General features: G+C 50.6%; 2 non-coding genes and 4 pseudogenes across 2 annotated transcripts; all 6 read right to left on the minus strand.

Annotated features, from left to right (window-relative positions):
- Positions 1–4409: 4409 nt before the first annotated feature.
- LOC142707636 (U2 spliceosomal RNA) lies at positions 4410–4511 on the minus strand (annotated as a pseudogene).
- A 1294-nt stretch (positions 4512–5805) lies between these two features.
- LOC142707612 (U2 spliceosomal RNA) lies at positions 5806–5996 on the minus strand. The gene has a single exon (XR_012868542.1). It is a non-coding gene; the product is annotated as a U2 spliceosomal RNA (small nuclear RNA).
- Positions 5997–7286: 1290 nt separating this feature from the next.
- On the minus strand, positions 7287–7487 carry LOC142707632 (U2 spliceosomal RNA; annotated as a pseudogene).
- Positions 7488–11693: 4206 nt separating this feature from the next.
- LOC142707638 (U2 spliceosomal RNA) lies at positions 11694–11787 on the minus strand (annotated as a pseudogene).
- A 1290-nt stretch (positions 11788–13077) lies between these two features.
- On the minus strand, positions 13078–13265 carry LOC142707624 (U2 spliceosomal RNA). Its single transcript, XR_012868552.1, has one exon. It is a non-coding gene; the product is annotated as a U2 spliceosomal RNA (small nuclear RNA).
- Positions 13266–18808: 5543 nt separating this feature from the next.
- On the minus strand, positions 18809–18910 carry LOC142707637 (U2 spliceosomal RNA; annotated as a pseudogene).
- Positions 18911–20095: the final 1185 nt, after the last annotated feature.

Consider the following 20095-nt stretch of genomic DNA (forward strand, 5'->3'; position numbering starts at 1 on the left):
GCGGGGCTCCTTGTACATAACAGTCCGCTTTACTCTGTCCATTTTCGAGCCCCAGATGAAGCGAAACACAGTCCTGGTAATGGCCCTCGAGACGGTGGCAAGAGGGGGCCATGCCTGTGCAGTGTATTGTAGCACAGGCAAGACTTCGTTACGCAGGACCATTGCTTTGCCCTCAATAGTGAGTTGTCTGAGGCTCCACAGTCCGATCCTTTGGTTGACTTTGGCCAAGCGTTCTTCCCACGACTTTAGGGCTGCACCTTCCTTACCGAACCAGACTCCCAGAATTTTGATGAAGTCCGGCTTGATAGTAAACGGGAAGGAGGCAGGAGAAGGCAGGTACCACTTTCCGAAGAGCATGGCTTCCGACTTCCCGCAGTTGACTTTTGCCCCTGAAGCGCGTCCGAACTCCTCACAGGTCTGGACGAGTGCAGTCACCGAACTCTGGTCAGCGCAGAAGACGGTCACGTCGTCCATGTACAGCGAGCATTTGACCTCGAAGTGTCCTGGACCTGGTGCGGTGATCCCTCTGATCTCTCCATTCTGCCGGATAGCCTCTGCGAAGAGCTCTATAACACAAACAAAAAGGAGAGGTGAAAGAGGACAGCCTTGTCTAACCCCCGACGATACAGGAAAGGGGTCAGTCTTCCAGCCGTTCACCAGCACCGAGCTGTAAATGTCGCAATACATCAGGTTAACATACAAACAGAACAACCTGCCAAGCCGCAGCCTACGCAGAGCCTTACCCATGAATTCGTGAGAGACCCGGTCAAAAGCCTTCTCCTGATCCAGACTGACCAGGGCCGCGTGTGTACGGCGGCTTTGCATGTAATGCACCGTGTCCCTCACCAGGGCAAGACTGTCGGCCACCCTACGGCCAGGAATGCCGCAGGTTTGGTCCGATCCGATGATCTGTCCGATGACAACCTTCAGTCTGTTGGCCAATACTTTGGCGAGGATCTTGTAGTCCACGTTCAGGAGAGAGATGGGACGCCAGTTTTTCAGGTCACATCTCTCCCCCTTCCGCTTATACAAGATCGTGATCATGCCTTCTCTCAAGGACGGTGGCATTCTACCCTCCACCACCATCTCCTCATAGAGCTCCAGCAGGTCCGGACTGATCAAGTCCCCCAGCGCTACATAGAGCTCTGCTGGGAGACCATCACTGCCCGGGGTCCTGCCGGGTCTGAAGGATTTAGCGGCAGAGAGCAGTTCCTCCACCGTCAGGGGTACATCCATAGCCTCCGTACCTGCAGGATCAAGATGATTAGTGATACCTGACAGGAATTTATCGGCGGCTTCGGGGTCAGTGGTTTTCCGGGAGTAGAGGCTTCGGTAGTAGTCTGTGACGACTCCCATCACCTCCTTCTTCCCAGAATGCATGTTTCCGGTCTCATCTCGAAGTTCCTTCAGGGGCGTGTGGCCGGCATGGAGTTTCCTGAAAAAGAACGAGTTACATTTCTCACCCTTCTCCAGGTTCTCCACCTTGGAACGAAAGACAATTCGCTTGGATTCCTCCTCAAAGTGCCTTTTCAGGCCCTTTTTGGCTTCCTCCAGCTCCTTCCTGACGTCCCAGCCGCATTGAAGGAGGTCTTGCAGGGATCGCAGCTGACGCTGCATCTCTCTGAAGTCTCTCTTCCTCTCACACGCCTGTTGACGACTTTTTGCCTGAAAGAAACAACGAAATTCAACTTTAACATATTCCCACCAGTCACAGGTTTTGTCAAAGAAAACTTTATCATTCCTCCAAACAATATAGGCGTCTCTAAGTTCCGCCAGTACCTCCTCTCTTTCCAGCAGGGCACAATTCAGCTTCCAGGAGCCAGGGCCGGGAGGAAAACCGTGGCCGATGGCACCCTGGAAGAGAATGGCCCTGTGGTCAGAGAAGAAGCAGGGGACCATGGAGTGCCCATGCTGCTTGACTGCCCGGGAGGTGAACACAAAGTCAATCCGAGAACGAAGTGAGCCATCGGGTCGGCTCCATGAATAGTTCACAGAGCCAATCCCCATGGAGCCCACAACGTCCTGCAAGGATGCTTCGGTTACCATCTCGATAAGCAGTTTGGAACTGACATCCAGTTTGATTGAAGTGCCGGAACTTCGTCCATCCTCTTCGATGGGGCAGTTGAAGTCCCCGGCCATCACCACTGCCCTAGTGGTGGCGAGCTGGGTCCGCAGGGTCTGGAATAGTTCCAGGCGCTCAGCCTTCATAGGGGGAGCGTACACGTTGATGAGCCTAATCGGCTCTCCTGCCCAGGAACCGTCTACGACCAACAAGCGGCCGCAGGCGAGCTCCTGGACAGAGTCAACAGTAAATACGCTTCCCCTAATCAGGATGGCAACCCCTGCAGACTTACAGTCGCCCCCACCAGACCAGTAGGACGGGCCATGGGTCCACTGCCTGGCCAGATGATGGTATGACCTGGAAGAGGGGAGAGTACATTCCTGCAGCATAAATACATCACTCGACTGCTTGGAAAGAAAAGTTAGCACCATCTGACATCTAGTCCTATCTCTAACACTCCTCACATTGAGGCTAAAGATGTCAAGTTTAGCAGCCATGGGGGAGAATAAAGAAGGTTAGTGCAAACGATACACCTTAGTTACCAGTCCGGTCGGGCGGATCCTCCTCTCCTGGCGGGTCCGAAAGATCCAGCAGGCCCTCTGACAAAAATTGTTCCAGGATTGTAGCCACCTGGATGTCTGTTGTGAAGTCGATGACCTCAGGTTCAGACACGAGTTCCTCCACCATCTGCTCCATTTCCTCCTGCTGCGCAAGGGAATCTTCGCAGATTTCCACGACTTGTCGCTTTGAGGACTCAGCAGCTGGGCTGTCCCTCACCTTTCTCTTCCTCTGGATGGCACCTGAGGAGACAAGAGGGGGAAAATCCTCCAGGGAGAGGACTCCAGCAGCTGGAGGGGAAGATGTTAGTGCTGCTGGAGCTGGGGAGAAGGGAGGCTGGGTTGGGAGAGGTGCAGGTGACAGGACCACTGAGATGGGTGGGTAGGAGAAGGTGAGAGCCTCAGTGGGGGTGACAGGGGTTGGGGACGGGGGGGTGGGGAGGGCCGGGCGAGGGAGGGTGGGAAGGGTAGGGCGAGGGAGGGCCGGGAGACGGGGGGGAGGGACTGTCGTCTTCTTACCATCCTTCTTATTCCCGGTCTTCTGCGCCGCTGGAGCTCTGGTTGGGGCGGGGTTCCCTCTGGCCGGAGCTTTCGCCGCTACAGTTGCCCAGGATCGATCCCTCTTCGGGCAGTCCTTGTAGGAGTGGGCTGCTTGTCCGCAGAGGTTGCACATTGTCCGTTTCGGGCAGTCTTTGGTCTCGTGTCCTGTTACCCGGCAGTTCTTGCAGGCGTCCTCCTTGCAGTCCTTCACCGAATGACCCTTCTTGCTGCATCTCCTGCAGATCTGCGGCATGTCCGGGTAGTAGATGAGGCCGTAGGAGTTGCCCAGCGAGAATGACTGGGGCAGGTGCTGGAGGCCGTCTTCCGCGCTCGAATCCTTGTTCAGTCGGACGATTACCGACCACTTGCCAGTCCAGAAGCCGAGTCCGTTCAGGATGTGGGTGGGTTCCCTCACCACTGTGCAGAACCGCTTCAGGAGCGTGGTGATGTCTTTGCCGGGGGTGTGTGGGTTCCGCATTGAGACCGTCACCCGCCTTTCCTCTCTTTGGACAGGGCAGTTGCCCACAAAGCGAGAGAAAGGGGATTCAGGCCTCGCCGCTTTCACCATCTCCCAGTACCTTCTGCAGATGTTGATCGATGCAAAGGTCACGAAGAACATCCCGGTCATGAAGGCCTGGATGCTGATGGTCTCCGGCTTAGCGAAGCCCTGGTCCAGGAGCATCTTCTGGCAGAACACTTCTTCCGTCATGTCCGGCACTCTCCCGTCCACCTCCTTCAGCTTCAGGGCCACCGTCTGCTTCATCCAGGGCTCCAGGGTTGGAGCAGCCTGGTTCGGCTTCCTGGTGGCCTGTTGGCCTGAGGAGGCATCAGGAGGAGATGTCCTGGCCTGGGTCGGCTCACCTGGTCCATCAGCCTTCTTCTTCTGGGTGGCAGGGTTGCTGGTTGAGGCCATGGCTTCTTCCAGCTGTTCCTGTCGCTTGGGGAGGATCTTCGATAGCTCTTTCCCGAAGGGGGCGGAGCTATGCAAATCTTCTCCTTGCTGGCCGAGGTTCTTCCACGAAATTTCTTCCGCAGCGGTTCCTCGTCGAGCTTTTTCTTCTGCGGCCGAGCTTCTTCGAAGATCCCCTTCAGCAGCGGCTCTTCTCCGAAGTTCTCCTTCTTCTTCCCGGCAGCGATCTCCCGGAGCTTCTTCCCCGATGGCGGCTTCTCCCTTCTGGATCGTCGTCTTCGCTGGTTCTTCTCCGCAGTTCGTCGCCGGCTTCGTCTGGAACGCTCTTGGATCGCTAAGCTAGTGTTTATAGCCCCCAGTGGTTCTCCGAGCTATCTATCCTTACAAGGACTGATAAGAACAGATACTACACTTGATCTTAGCCAAAAGGCCGAGAAGCGATAACCCGAATGGGCCGGCCGTTGACCGAGCCTGCCTAATACTGCTGTTCACCCCTTGCAGCGATTGATTCAGCCTACTCCTAGGCAATTCCATGGGGCCCTGCAGGCTCACACACATTTACAGCTACTAAGCGGGAGGTGAATAAAGGCCGGAGAGGAAGCCAGACAGGATTTGCTTCTTTTGCTTGCACCACAATGCAGTGCTGAAAGAGGAGGAATCTACATAAAAACGCCTTCCTGGCAACGCCCAAATGCCCTCCTGCCATGCAGATAAACACTGGCAGCGGCAGCAAGTGCATGCCCACAGCCACCCCTTGTTCCTTCACACCTTGTATCAGCTTTAATCCAGTCCTGTGCTGCCTGCTGAGCAGCACTGAACAACACTGCCTGGGCCCAGGCTTTTATCTCTGAGGCAGGCCCCATTATGATGTCAGAAAGCTGGCTCTGGAATCCTGAGGGCTCCACTATGACACGTGCAAAGTTCCGTCTGAACTTTATATAAGACTGTGAGGCTCAGTCAGTCACTCAGTGTTGCCTGAGAGGGCAACACTGCAACAGCCGGCCGCCAGGCTGTCTTTTTTTTGCACATTTATTTGCCTCCAGGAGGCCACAAGAGGGAGACAAGGGACTGCAAAATGGAAAATAGGCATCCACCAACTTTACAGACAACTTCTCTTTGCTCCTACAACCTCCATCCTTGCACAGTTTGTTATTCTTCCAGGTAACATAGTAACAAATCCAAATTGCTGCTCTCTTTGTAGGCAAGCAAGGGTTTGTTGCAACTGCAATTCTTACTTCTTCTTGAAATGTAGGGACGACAGTACATTCCATCACATCCACCTAGTGTACACAGGTAGGTCCATTGTGGCGGGTAGGCGGCTGGCTGCTTTAATGGCTGTTTGCTGTTCCCCTACTCCACTCCACTCCACTATTTGACTGTGGTGCTGCATCAATCAGTGGCTGGCTCAGGTGCAGCTCTTTAACTTACCTAGGAGGGAGGGAGGGAGGGCGGAGAGAAGACAAGGAAGGTGAATGAGCTGTTCCAATGTGAAATGCCGGAAACACAGAAACACAGAAGACACACACACACACACACACACACACACAACAAGAGGTGGCAATGTATTCATTAATTGCATTTAATAAATGAGCTCATTATCACACATGACTGTACAAATGCATTGTCCAACAGGTGTTGAAATAATGGGATTAAAAGGGGAGATCCCTTCAGAAAGACAGAAACAATGGCAAAGAGAAAAAACACTTTTGGAATCTGATTTTAGTCAACACATAAGGGAAGGGTGCACCGGTCCTGGAAATACTGCAATACCAGGTCAATGCGTGGAGTGGACAGAGCAAGCTCTATTTCCATCTCCCTGTTCTAAAAATCCATTTAATATATGGTCCCCAGATAGGGGACGTATCAGATATTAAACTGATAAGAACAGATACTACACTTGATCTTAGCCAAAAGGCCGAGAAGCGATAACCCGAGCGGCCCTTGCCTTGCCCGAGCCTGTCCCATACTGCTGTTCACCCCTTGCAGCGATTCAGCCTACTCCTAGGCAATTCCATGGGGCCCTGCAGGCTCACACACATTTACAGCTACTAAGCGGGAGGTGAATAAAGGCCGGAGAGGAAGCCAGACAGGATTTGCTTCTTTTGCTTGCACCACAATGCAGTGCTGAAAGAGGAGGAATCTACATAAAAACGCCTTCCTGGCAACGCCCAAATGCCCTCCTGCCATGCAGATAAACACTGGCAGCGGCAGCAAGTGCATGCCCACAGCCACCCCTTGTTCCTTCACACCTTGTATCAGCTTTAATCCAGTCCTGTGCTGCCTGCTGAGCAGCACTGAACAACACTGCCTGGGCCCAGGCTTTTATCTCTGAGGCAGGCCCCATTATGATGTCAGAAAGCTGGCTCTGGAATCCTGAGGGCTCCACTATGACACGTGCAAAGTTCCGTCTGAACTTTATATAAGACTGTGAGGCTCAGTCAGTCACTCAGTGTTGCCTGAGAGGGCAACACTGCAACAGCCGGCCGCCAGGCTGTCTTTTTTTTGCACATTTATTTGCCTCCAGGAGGCCACAAGAGGGAGACAAGGGACTGCAAAATGGAAAATAGGCATCCACCAACTTTACAGACAACTTCTCTTTGCTCCTACAACCTCCATCCTTGCACAGTTTGTTATTCTTCCAGGTAACATAGTAACAAATCCAAATTGCTGCTCTCTTTGTAGGCAAGCAAGGGTTTGTTGCAACTGCAATTCTTACTTCTTCTTGAAATGTAGGGACGACAGTACATTCCATCACATCCACCTAGTGTACACAGGTAGGTCCATTGTGGCGGGTAGGCGGCTGGCTGCTTTAATGGCTGTTTGCTGTTCCCCTACTCCACTCCACTCCACTATTTGACTGTGGTGCTGCATCAATCAGTGGCTGGCTCAGGTGCAGCTCTTTAACTTACCTAGGAGGGAGGGAGGGAGGGCGGAGAGAAGACAAGGAAGGTGAATGAGCTGTTCCAATGTGAAATGCCGGAAACACAGAAACACAGAAGACACACACACACACACACACACACACACAACAAGAGGTGGCAATGTATTCATTAATTGCATTTAATAAATGAGCTCATTATCACACATGACTGTACAAATGCATTGTCCAACAGGTGTTGAAATAATGGGATTAAAAGGGGAGATCCCTTCAGAAAGACAGAAACAATGGCAAAGAGAAAAAACACTTTTGGAATCTGATTTTAGTCAACACATAAGGGAAGGGTGCACCGGTCCTGGAAATACTGCAATACCAGGTCAATGCGTGGAGTGGACAGAGCAAGCTCTATTTCCATCTCCCTGTTCTAAAAATCCATTTAATATATGGTCCCCAGATAGGGGACGTATCAGATATTAAACTGATAAGAACAGATTTTTTTTTTTTTTTTTTTTTTTTTTTTTTTTTTATAATAAAAGTACAGAACAATAGCAGGATAAAATTTATACAGGGCATAAAAGACATAAAAGAATAAAACCATTTTTATTTACAATGTTATGGTATTCCACATTTGCAAACACCACATGGATGTTGCTTCTTTTACCCCTAGCTGCTTTTTGTCCCTAAGATAATAAATATACATTTCACTTAGGGCATATTTCACACAATTTTTAACGTCAATAAAATCATGTTTAAAAAGCAGAATGTTCCTAACCTTCCAAATGGCATTCTTAAAACAGTTTAAAATGATCCAACAGACCATTTGCTGTTTAAAACTTGGGCAGTTAAAAAGACCATAAAACACGTATTCAAATTTAAGATCTTTAAGACCGCAGGCCCATTTCAGCAATGGGCCTACCTTCCTCCAAACCTCCTGTGCATATGGGCAGTTCCAAAACAGGTGCATTATCGTCTCGTCGTCACCACACCTGTCTCTCGGGCACTTGGCTCTCGCCACCAGTCCTCGCCTATGCTGGAATTCACGAGTAGGGAGGCACTGGTGAACGATTGCCCAGGCAAGGTCCTTGTGCACATTTGCCATAAATTTCCCGAAAACGTTCCGCCACACCACCTTGGACCTTGCCTGTGAGAAATTTGAAACTGCCAGTGTATCCTCCTGCCGCCTACAGGAGAGTGACACTTTTTTCTGGTCCCCCAATATGTCAGGCTCCAATTCTTGGAGACCTAGGAGCCTGACAGTTTTTTCGAGCACCGCATATTGTTTTGGGGGACACAGAAGCACAGGAGAATTCAAAGGGACACGAAACCATCGTTTAAAAATCATGCCCGTAGCGTACTTTAAAAAGTAGCTAAAAATACCATCAGAATTATATATTTTAAAACAGAAGCAAAAGTATTTAATGTAAAAGAAGTTAAAAAGGTTAGGAACATCTCTCCCGCCATTGTCCTTACATCTGTACATAAAATCACGTTTTAGTTTTTCCATTTTGGAACCCCATAAAAACATAAAACAGATCCTGGTCACTTTTTTAATATATAAAATTGTTGGAGGGAAAACCATAGCTACATAAAGCATTATGGGTAATAAAACAGATTTAATTATTAAAACTTTTCCCTCCATGGTGAGATTTCTCAAATTCCACATTAAAACCTTTTTTTCCATTTTGGCAATTACTGAATCCCAATTGGGTCTCCCATCGTTTTCTTGATTAAAAACAATTCCTAAAATTTTTATCTGATCCTGCTGCATGTTAACTCCTGGTGTCACAGAGGAATCCCATACACCAGTATAAAAACAGTCACACTTATCAACGTTTAATTTAAAACCAGAGGCTTCACAAAAAAAGCCGGTGTTCCTCAATGCCCGTCTCATAGAAGCGGCGTCTGGGCATAGGACGGTGGCGTCATCCATATAGCCTAGGATTTTTACCTGGTTCCCCCTTCCTCCAGGTATGGGCACGCCTCTGATGACTTTATCATCTCTTATTAGGGTGAACAGAGGTTCTATGGCACAAATAAAAAGGAGCGGAGACAACGGGCACCCCTGTTTCACCCCTGATAAAAGAGGAACACCTTTAGTTAAAAATCCGTTGATAGAAATTTGGCTAAAACAGGATCGATATAAAAGCTTAATACGTGTTAAAATAATTTCAGGAACAGCCATCTTTTTAAGAACCATAAAAAGATATTCATGGGAGACCCGGTCAAAAGCCTTCTCGAAATCTAAGGATAAAATAGCAAGGCTTTGACCCCTTTCTTTAAAATACCAAATGATGTCACGTAAAATATTCAGGGACTCAGTAATTGACCTCCCAGGTACCCCACATACCTGGTTTGGATGGATTAATTTATGAATAAAAGGTTTAAAACGGATTGTTATTAGTTTAGCTAAAATTTTACAATCAACGTTTAAAAGAGTAATAGGGCGCCAGTTTTTTAACTGGTCCCTCTCACCTTTTTTAAAAATTAAGGACACAATCCCCCTCCTCCAGGAAGGGGGCAGCTCTTCAGTAATAAAAACTTCCTTATACAATAAAAACATGTCATTCTTTAAAATTTCCCAAAAAGCATGATAAAATTCGATGGGCAGACCATCTTCCCCAGGAGCTTTCCCATTAGAAAAACTTTTAAAAGCAAATAAAAGTTCCTCCAAGGTAATATTACGGGATAAAACTTCCTGGTCTAAAATATCTAGCTTGGCATCAAGGGAATTAAGAACATGTTCTAAAAAGGAAGGATCAATATTTTTCTTGTTAAAAAGAGATTGGTAGAAATTAAAAGCAGAATTTAAAATGCCGACCATAGTGGTTTCTCCTTCAAGGTTTAAAATGACATCTCGTTTATCCATTACCTTTTTGAAGAAGAACCGGGAACACTTCTCGCCATCCTCGAGGTGCTTTACATGTGAATTAAAAATTATTTGTTTCCCTTTCTCTTCTATGGCATATTTTATTTCAGCTTTAAGATTTAAGATATCATCATCAACATCCATACCAATCTCCTTCAATTTAAAAAGTACATGTAAACGTTTATTAAGAACATAAAACCATTGTTTTTTCTCTTTTGCTTTCTTCTTACCTGCTCGAATAAAAAAAGCTCTGATTTTGGGTTTAATGCCCTCCCACCAGTGTAGCATAGGCTGACTGGGCGCTCTATGGGACTGCCAACACTGGTAGGTCCGCACAAACTCCTCTTTAATGATGGGGTCCTCCAGGAGTGTGGTGTTTAGTCTCCAGGGACCCCTACAAGCTTTTTGCTCTCCCTCTAGCTCCAGGTGCACTGAAAGGAGCTTGTGATCAGATAAAATATTTGTTAAAAGCAAACATTTTTTGGGAATAAAACTATTAGAAGTGAAAATAAAATCAATTCTGGAGCTCACTCTTCCATTGGACCAGGTGGGGCCTGGGTCCGCAGGCAAGAGTTCCCTCCAGCAATCTTTCAATTTAAAATCACCAATAAAATTCTTGAGCAGGTAAGAAGTACGGTCAATTTTTCGATTAAAATCCCCACCCTGCCGGTGTTCTCCATCTCGCACACAGTTAAAATCACCACCCACCAGCAGGGGGGTAGACCCAACACAAAACAATGGTAAAATCTCTAATAGTTCTGCCCTCTCCTGTTTGGTAGGAGGGGCATAAACGTTTAAAACACGAATTAAAATTCCATTAAAAAGCAAATGTATTAAAATAGCTCTGCCGGGCATGATTTCAGTCACTGTTTGGATGGAGATAAAACGACCTCGGCAGAGCAATCCAACCCCCGCAGAGCGACAGTCATTTCCACCAGACCAGACTGAGGGGCCTAGTTTCCAGTCCATCTTTAAATCTTGATATTCCAAGTCATTAGGGATTCCACATTCTTGAAGCAGGCAAAGGTCAAAGTCCACAGTCTCTAAAAATGAAAATAAAGCAGTCCTGCGGACAGGGCTCTTTAGGGACCTCACATTTAGTGAGGCGACTTTGATAGGAACCAACATAGTCTTAGTTGAGGTCAGGGTCCGAACCAGAAGAGTCGTACTCGGAGATCAGCTGCGAGTCTGGACCCCCTTTTTGAGGGGTCAATAAATCTTGGATGTTGGTAGGGTCAGAGCCAGATACGTGGGCGGCTCCAACCCCCACACTGCTCTCATCCGAACTCCGATAGGCAGCTTTCCTCCGAACTCCGGACTCCTCTTCCTCTCGCTGTCTCTTTGCAGAATGGCTCCTATCCATCTCCTCGAAGTCGCTCTCACCCATCTCTGGCCCCTGGCTGAAGATATCGCTGATGTCCTTCCTGGGCAGCTGCACAGGGGCCTGTGAGGTCCCATCACTCTTGGCAACCTTTGCCTGCTTACGGGGAGCCTTCATCGCAAGCCCCTCCACAACCGCAGTGGAGGAACTTTGCTCCGACCCCCCCGTTGACCGGAAATGGTCAAAACGAGGCTCCAATCCAGCATATTTTAGGGTTTTCTTAATGGAGCCCTCGTCTGACACAGAGTGTCTCCGCTCCATGCCCACACTCTTGGGACAGGCGTCAGGTCCTACTGCAGAACCTACGGAGCCACGACGCCTGTCGCTAACCACTGCCTCAACAGGGTCCACTGCAGGCGGAGCAGAGGACCTGTTTGCAGAGGTGCCGGTCAACTTATGTCCAGCAGAGTCAGAATTCCTCCTGCTCTGCCTGGACCCGGTGGAATCCCTATGGCCGTCCCTCGAGGCTGACATCGGTGGGCCCCCCGATGGAGCTGTGAAGGACTTTGGCCTGGACCCCTCAGTCGTCAATGCTCGTTTTGGGATAAGAACAGATACTACACTTGATCTTAGCCAAAAGGCCGAGAAGCGATAACCCGAGCGGCCCTTGCCTTGCCCGAGCCTGTCCCATACTGCTGTTCACCCCTTGCAGCGATTCAGCCTACTCCTAGGCAATTCCATGGGGCCCTGCAGGCTCACACACATTTACAGCTACTAAGCGGGAGGTGAATAAAGGCCGGAGAGGAAGCCAGACAGGATTTGCTTCTTTTGCTTGCACCACAATGCAGTGCTGAAAGAGGAGGAATCTACATAAAAACGCCTTCCTGGCAACGCCCAAATGCCCTCCTGCCATGCAGATAAACACTGGCAGCGGCAGCAAGTGCATGCCCACAGCCACCCCTTGTTCCTTCACACCTTGTATCAGCTTTAATCCAGTCCTGTGCTGCCTGCTGAGCAGCACTGAACAACACTGCCTGGGCCCAGGCTTTTATCTCTGAGGCAGGCCCCATTATGATGTCAGAAAGCTGGCTCTGGAATCCTGAGGGCTCCACTATGACACGTGCAAAGTTCCGTCTGAACTTTATATAAGACTGTGAGGCTCAGTCAGTCACTCAGTGTTGCCTGAGAGGGCAACACTGCAACAGCCGGCCGCCAGGCTGTCTTTTTTTTGCACATTTATTTGCCTCCAGGAGGCCACAAGAGGGAGACAAGGGACTGCAAAATGGAAAATAGGCATCCACCAACTTTACAGACAACTTCTCTTTGCTCCTACAACCTCCATCCTTGCACAGTTTGTTATTCTTCCAGGTAACATAGTAACAAATCCAAATTGCTGCTCTCTTTGTAGGCAAGCAAGGGTTTGTTGCAACTGCAATTCTTACTTCTTCTTGAAATGTAGGGACGACAGTACATTCCATCACATCCACCTAGTGTACACAGGTAGGTCCATTGTGGCGGGTAGGCGGCTGGCTGCTTTAATGGCTGTTTGCTGTTCCCCTACTCCACTCCACTCCACTATTTGACTGTGGTGCTGCATCAATCAGTGGCTGGCTCAGGTGCAGCTCTTTAACTTACCTAGGAGGGAGGGAGGGAGGGCGGAGAGAAGACAAGGAAGGTGAATGAGCTGTTCCAATGTGAAATGCCGGAAACACAGAAACACAGAAGACACACACACACACACACACACACACACAACAAGAGGTGGCAATGTATTCATTAATTGCATTTAATAAATGAGCTCATTATCACACATGACTGTACAAATGCATTGTCCAACAGGTGTTGAAATAATGGGATTAAAAGGGGAGATCCCTTCAGAAAGACAGAAACAATGGCAAAGAGAAAAAACACTTTTGGAATCTGATTTTAGTCAACACATAAGGGAAGGGTGCACCGGTCCTGGAAATACTGCAATACCAGGTCAATGCGTGGAGTGGACAGAGCAAGCTCTATTTCCATCTCCCTGTTCTAAAAATCCATTTAATATATGGTCCCCAGATAGGGGACGTATCAGATATTAAACTGATAAGAACAGATTTTTTGATTGAAAATTGCTTTATTGACAATCAATCGTCATCATACAAACATTACTGCGACGCAGCGCAAGCCATGAAGCAGCAAATAATAAATAATAACAGTCGTCAAACATAACATGACAGTATAATACACAGTACAGGCTAGCCTATGCTATACATTACACCACATGCTACACTAACATTCTTGCATTCACTAACGCCAAACAACAAAGCATTACAGACAAGTGATGGGATAGGGGAGTGGGTAGGAGGGGATAGGGAAGGGGGAAATCACAGGCCCGAAGCTTTATTGAAAGACAACACACAAGAAGGGAGAGTGGGGGGGAAGGGGAGTATCAGTCCTCTTCCTCATCGACGTCCGGGCTGTCCCAGGTGGAATAGTCTCTGAGCAGGCTGTGGATCAGCCTGCGGCAGTCCTGGACGGACACACTCTCTCTCCGCAAAATCAGACGGTTCCTGGCAAACCATATAGCGTCCTTAAAGCAGTTCATAAGGCGCCAGGCTTCCTGGATTGCTCCATCCGTGGTATTCCCAGGAAATAGTCCATAAAGTACCGAGCGGTACGACAGTCTGTTCCTGGGTACTGAGTCCTTGAGTTCGTGTTCCAAGGCTTTCAACAGACCCTGTGCAAAGGGGCACTGCCAGAAAATGTGCAAAGATGTTTCCTCCGTGAAGGGGCACCTGGGGCAGTACCGGGTCTTGCACAGGTTGCGGGCATGCATGAATGACCTAAGAGGCAGTCCTCCCTGGATGGCCATCCATGAAATGTCCTTGTGCCCGTTGGTCAACCTGCCAGATGACACGTTAGTCCAAACAGTCTCCAACGTGTCGGCATGAAGCCCTGGAACAGACTCCAGTGAGTCCTTTGCTCTGATGTGCTTGTGGATCGTCTTAGGTTTCCACAAGTCGGGCTTAAGACCCTCCAGTTGATGCTCCCTCACAAACCGGACGACATCTCCGTAGAACCAGGGAGCGTGCCAGTTGTAAGGGAAGGAGCTGTCCCACTTGTCCCAGCCAAAACCTCGCCAGAGGGGAAGGAGGAAGTAGCGGGACATGGCCTTGCCCGCAGAGCCGTTTGCTGTCCTCAGAGTCCTACGAACACAGTCACATACAAAAGCGATCCGCAGCAGAGTGGGAATGTCGGGTATACCCTTCCCACCTTTGCGGGGCTCCTTGTACATAACAGTCCGCTTTACTCTGTCCATTTTCGAGCCCCAGATGAAGCGAAACACAGTCCTGGTAATGGCCCTCGAGACGGTGGCAAGAGGGGGCCATGCCTGTGCAGTGTATTGTAGCACAGGCAAGACTTCGTTACGCAGGACCATTGCTTTGCCCTCAATAGTGAGTTGTCTGAGGCTCCACAGTCCGATCCTTTGGTTGACTTTGGCCAAGCGTTCTTCCCACGACTTTAGGGCTGCACCTTCCTTACCGAACCAGACTCCCAGAATTTTGATGAAGTCCGGCTTGATAGTAAACGGGAAGGAGGCAGGAGAAGGCAGGTACCACTTTCCGAAGAGCATGGCTTCCGACTTCCCGCAGTTGACTTTTGCCCCTGAAGCGCGTCCGAACTCCTCACAGGTCTGGACGAGTGCAGTCACCGAACTCTGGTCAGCGCAGAAGACGGTCACGTCGTCCATGTACAGCGAGCATTTGACCTCGAAGTGTCCTGGACCTGGTGCGGTGATCCCTCTGATCTCTCCATTCTGCCGGATAGCCTCTGCGAAGAGCTCTATAACACAAACAAAAAGGAGAGGTGAAAGAGGACAGCCTTGTCTAACCCCCGACGATACAGGAAAGGGGTCAGTCTTCCAGCCGTTCACCAGCACCGAGCTGTAAATGTCGCAATACATCAGGTTAACATACAAACAGAACAACCTGCCAAGCCGCAGCCTACGCAGAGCCTTACCCATGAATTCGTGAGAGACCCGGTCAAAAGCCTTCTCCTGATCCAGACTGACCAGGGCCGCGTGTGTACGGCGGCTTTGCATGTAATGCACCGTGTCCCTCACCAGGGCAAGACTGTCGGCCACCCTACGGCCAGGAATGCCGCAGGTTTGGTCCGATCCGATGATCTGTCCGATGACAACCTTCAGTCTGTTGGTCAATACTTTGGCGAGGATCTTGTAGTCCACGTTCAGGAGAGAGATGGGACGCCAGTTTTTCAGGTCACATCTCTCCCCCTTCCGCTTATACAAGATCGTGATCATGCCTTCTCTCAAGGACGGTGGCATTCTACCCTCCACCACCATCTCCTCATAGAGCTCCAGCAGGTCCGGACAGATCAAGTCCCCCAGCGCTACATAGAGCTCTGCTGGGAGACCATCACTGCCCGGGGTCCTACCGGGTCTGAAGGATTTAGCGGCAGAGAGCAGTTCCTCCACCGTCAGGGGTACATCCATAGCCTCCGTACCTGCAGGATCAAGATGATTAGTGATACCTGACAGGAATTTATCGGCGGCTTCGGGGTCAGTGGTTTTCCGGGAGTAGAGGCTTCGGTAGTAGTCTGTGACGACTCCCATCACCTCCTTCTTCCCAGAATGCATGTTTCCGGTCTCATCTCGGAGTTCCTTCAGGGGCGTGTGGCCGGCATGGAGTTTCCTGAAAAAGAACGAGTTACATTTCTCACCCTTCTCCAGGTTCTCCACCTTGGAACGAAAGACAATTCGCTTGGATTCCTCCTCAAAGTGCCTTTTCAGGCCCTTTTTGGCTTCCTCCAGCTCCTTCCTGACGTCCCAGCCGCATTGAAGGAGGTCTTGCAGGGATCGCAGCTGACGCTGCATCTCTCTGAAGTCTCTCTTCCTCTCACACGCCTGTTGACGACTTTTTGCCTGAAAGAAACAACGAAATTCAACTTTAACATATTCCCACCAGTCACAGGTTTTGTCAAAGAAAACTTTATCATTCCTCCAAACAATATAGGCGTCTCTAAGTTCCGCCAGTACCTCCTCTCTTTCCAGCAGGGCACAATTCAGCTTCCAGGAGCCAGGGCCGGGAGGAAAACCGTGGCCGATGGCACCCTGGAAGAGAATGGCCCCGTGGTCAGAGAAGAAGCAGGGGATCATGGAGTGCCCATGCTGCTTGACTGCCCGGGAGGTGAACACAAAGTCAATCCGAGAACGAAGTGAGCCATCGGGTCGGCTCCATGAATAGTTCACAGAGCCGATCCCCATGGAGCCCACCACGTCCTGCAAGGATGCTTCGGTTACCATCTCGATAAGCAGTTTGGAACTGACATCCAGCTTGATTGAAGTGCCGGAACTTCGTCCATCCTCTTCGATGGGGCAGTTGAAGTCCCCGGCCATCACCACTGCCCTAGTGGTGGCGAGCTGGGTCCGCAGGGTCTGGAATAGTTCCAGGCGCTCAGCCTTCATAGGGGGAGCGTACACGTTGATGAGCCTAATCGGCTCTCCCGCCCAGGAACCGTCTACGACCAACAAGCGGCCGCAGACGAGCTCCTGGACAGAGTCAACAGTAAATACGCTTCCCCTAATCAGGATGGCAACCCCTGCAGACTTACAGTCGCCCCCACCAGACCAGTAGGACGGGCCATGGGTCCACTGCCTGGCCAGATGATGGTATGACCTGGAAGAGGGGAGAGTACATTCCTGCAGCATAAATACATCACTCGACTGCTTGGAAAGAAAAGTTAGCACCATCTGACATCTAGTCCTATCTCTAACACTCCTCACATTGAGGCTAAAGATGTTAAGTTTAGCAGCCATGGGGGAGAATAAAGAAGGTCAGTGCAAACGATACACCTTAGTTACCAGTCCGGTCGGGCGGATCCTCCTCTCTGGAGCCTGGCGGGTCCGGAAGATCCAGCAGGCCCTCTGACAAAAATTGTTCCAGGATTGTAGCCACCTGGATGTCTGTTGTGAAGTCGATGACCTCAGGTTCAGACACGAGTTCCTCCACCATCTGCTCCATTTCCTCCTGCTGCGCAAGGGAATCTTCGCAGATTTCCACGACTTGTCGCTTTGAGGATTCAGCAGCTGGGCTGTCCCTCACCTTTCTCTTCCTCTGGATGGCACCTGAGGAGACAAGAGGGGGAAAATCCTCCAGGGAGAGGACTCCAGCAGCTGGAGGGGAAGATGTTAGTGCTGCTGGAGCTGGGGAGAAGGGAGGCTGGGTTGGGAGAGGTGCAGGTGACAGGACCACTGAGATGGGTGGGTAGGAGAAGGTGAGAGCCTCAGTGGGGGTGACAGGGGTTGGGGACGGGGGGGTGGGGAGGGCCGGGCGAGGGAGGGTGGGGAGGGTAGGGCGAGGGAGGGCCGGGAGGCGGGGGGGAGGGACTGTCGTCTTCTTACCATCCTTCTTATTCCCGGTCTTCTGCGCCGCTGGAGCTCTGGTTGGGGCGGGGTTCCCTCTGGCCGGAGCTTTCGCCGCTACAGTTGCCCAGGATCGATCCCTCTTCGGGCAGTCCTTGTAGGAGTGGGCTGCTTGTCCGCAGAGGTTGCACATTGTCCGTTTCGGGCAGTCTTTGGTCTCGTGTCCTGTTACCCGGCAGTTCTTGCAGGCGTCCTCCTTGCAGTCCTTCACCGAATGACCCTTCTTGCTGCATCTCCTGCAGATCTGCGGCATGTCCGGGTAATAGATGAGGCCGTAGGAGTTGCCCAGCGAGAATGACTGGGGCAGGTGCTGGAGGCCGTCTTCCGCGCTCGAATCCTTGTTCAGTCGGACGATTACCGACCACTTGCCAGTCCAGAAGCCGAGTCCGTTCAGGATGTGGGTGGGTTCCCTCACCACTGTGCAGAACCGCTTCAGGAGCGTGGTGATGTCTTTGCCGGGGGTGTGTGGGTTCCGCATTGAGACCGTCACCCGCCTTTCCTCTCTTTGGACAGGGCAGTTGCCCACAAAGCGAGAGAAAGGGGATTCAGGCCTCGCCGCTTTCACCATCTCCCAGTACCTTCTGCAGATGTTGATCGAAGCGAAGGTCACGAAGAACATCCCGGTCATGAAGGCCTGGATGCTGATGGTCTCCGGCTTAGCGAAGCCCTGATCCAGGAGCATCTTCTGGCAGAACACTTCTTCCGTCATGTCCGGCACTCTCCCGTCCACCTCCTTGAGCTTCAGGGCCACCGTCTGCTTCATCCAGGGCTCCAGGGTTGGAGCAGCCTGGTTCGGCTTCCTGGTGGCCTGTTGGCCTGAGGAGGCTTCAGGAGGAGATGTCCTGGCCTGGGCCGGCTCACCTGGTCCATCAGCCTTCTCCTTCTGGGTGGCAGGGTTGCTGGTTGAGGCCATGGCTTCTTCCAGCTGTTCCTGTCGCTTGGGGAGGATCTTCGATAGCTCTTTCCCGAAGGGGGCGGAGCTATGCAAATCTTCTCCTTGCTGGCCGAGGTTCTTCCACGAAATTTCTTCCGCAGCGGTTCCTCGTCGAGCTTCTTCTTCTGCGGCCGAGCTTCTTCGAAGATCCCCTTCAGCAGCGGCTCTTCTCCGAAGTTCTCCTTCTTCTTCCCGGCAGCGATCTCCCGGAGCTTCTTCCTCGATGGCGGCTTCTCCCTTCTGGATCGTCGTCTTCGCTGGTTCTTCTCCGCAGTTCGTCGCCGGCTTCGTCTGGAACGCTCTTGGATCGCTAAGCTAGTGTTTATAGCCCCCAGTGGTTCTCCGAGCTATCTATCCTTACAAGGACTGATAAGAACAGATACTACACTTGATCTTAGCCAAAAGGCCGAGAAGCGATAACCCGAGCGGCCCTTGCCTTGCCCGAGCCTGTCCCATACTGCTGTTCACCCCTTGCAGCGATTCAGCCTACTCCTAGGCAATTCCATGGGGCCCTGCAGGCTCACACACATTTACAGCTACTAAGCGGGAGGTGAATAAAGGCCGGAGAGGAAGCCAGACAGGATTTGCTTCTTTTGCTTGCACCACAATGCAGTGCTGAAAGAGGAGGAATCTACATAAAAACGCCTTCCTGGCAACGCCCAAATGCCCTCCTGCCATGCAGATAAACACTGGCAGCGGCAGCAAGTGCATGCCCACAGCCACCCCTTGTTCCTTCACACCTTGTATCAGCTTTAATCCAGTCCTGTGCTGCCTGCTGAGCAGCACTGAACAACACTGCCTGGGCCCAGGCTTTTATCTCTGAGGCAGGCCCCATTATGATGTCAGAAAGCTGGCTCTGGAATCCTGAGGGCTCCACTATGACACGTGCAAAGTTCCGTCTGAACTTTATATAAGACTGTGAGGCTCAGTCAGTCACTCAGTGTTGCCTGAGAGGGCAACACTGCAACAGCCGGCCGCCAGGCTGTCTTTTTTTTGCACATTTATTTGCCTCCAGGAGGCCACAAGAGGGAGACAAGGGACTGCAAAATGGAAAATAGGCATCCACCAACTTTACAGACAACTTCTCTTTGCTCCTACAACCTCCATCCTTGCACAGTTTGTTATTCTTCCAGGTAACATAGTAACAAATCCAAATTGCTGCTCTCTTTGTAGGCAAGCAAGGGTTTGTTGCAACTGCAATTCTTACTTCTTCTTGAAATGTAGGGACGACAGTACATTCCATCACATCCACCTAGTGTACACAGGTAGGTCCATTGTGGCGGGTAGGCGGCTGGCTGCTTTAATGGCTGTTTGCTGTTCCCCTACTCCACTCCACTCCACTATTTGACTGTGGTGCTGCATCAATCAGTGGCTGGCTCAGGTGCAGCTCTTTAACTTACCTAGGAGGGAGGGAGGGAGGGCGGAGAGAAGACAAGGAAGGTGAATGAGCTGTTCCAATGTGAAATGCCGGAAACACAGAAACACAGAAGACACACACACACACACACACACACACACAACAAGAGGTGGCAATGTATTCATTAATTGCATTTAATAAATGAGCTCATTATCACACATGACTGTACAAATGCATTGTCCAACA

Source organism: Rhinoderma darwinii, unplaced genomic scaffold, assembly GCF_050947455.1.
Source record: "Rhinoderma darwinii isolate aRhiDar2 unplaced genomic scaffold, aRhiDar2.hap1 Scaffold_3864, whole genome shotgun sequence".
In the NCBI taxonomy this organism is placed as follows: Eukaryota; Metazoa; Chordata; class Amphibia; order Anura; family Rhinodermatidae; genus Rhinoderma; species Rhinoderma darwinii.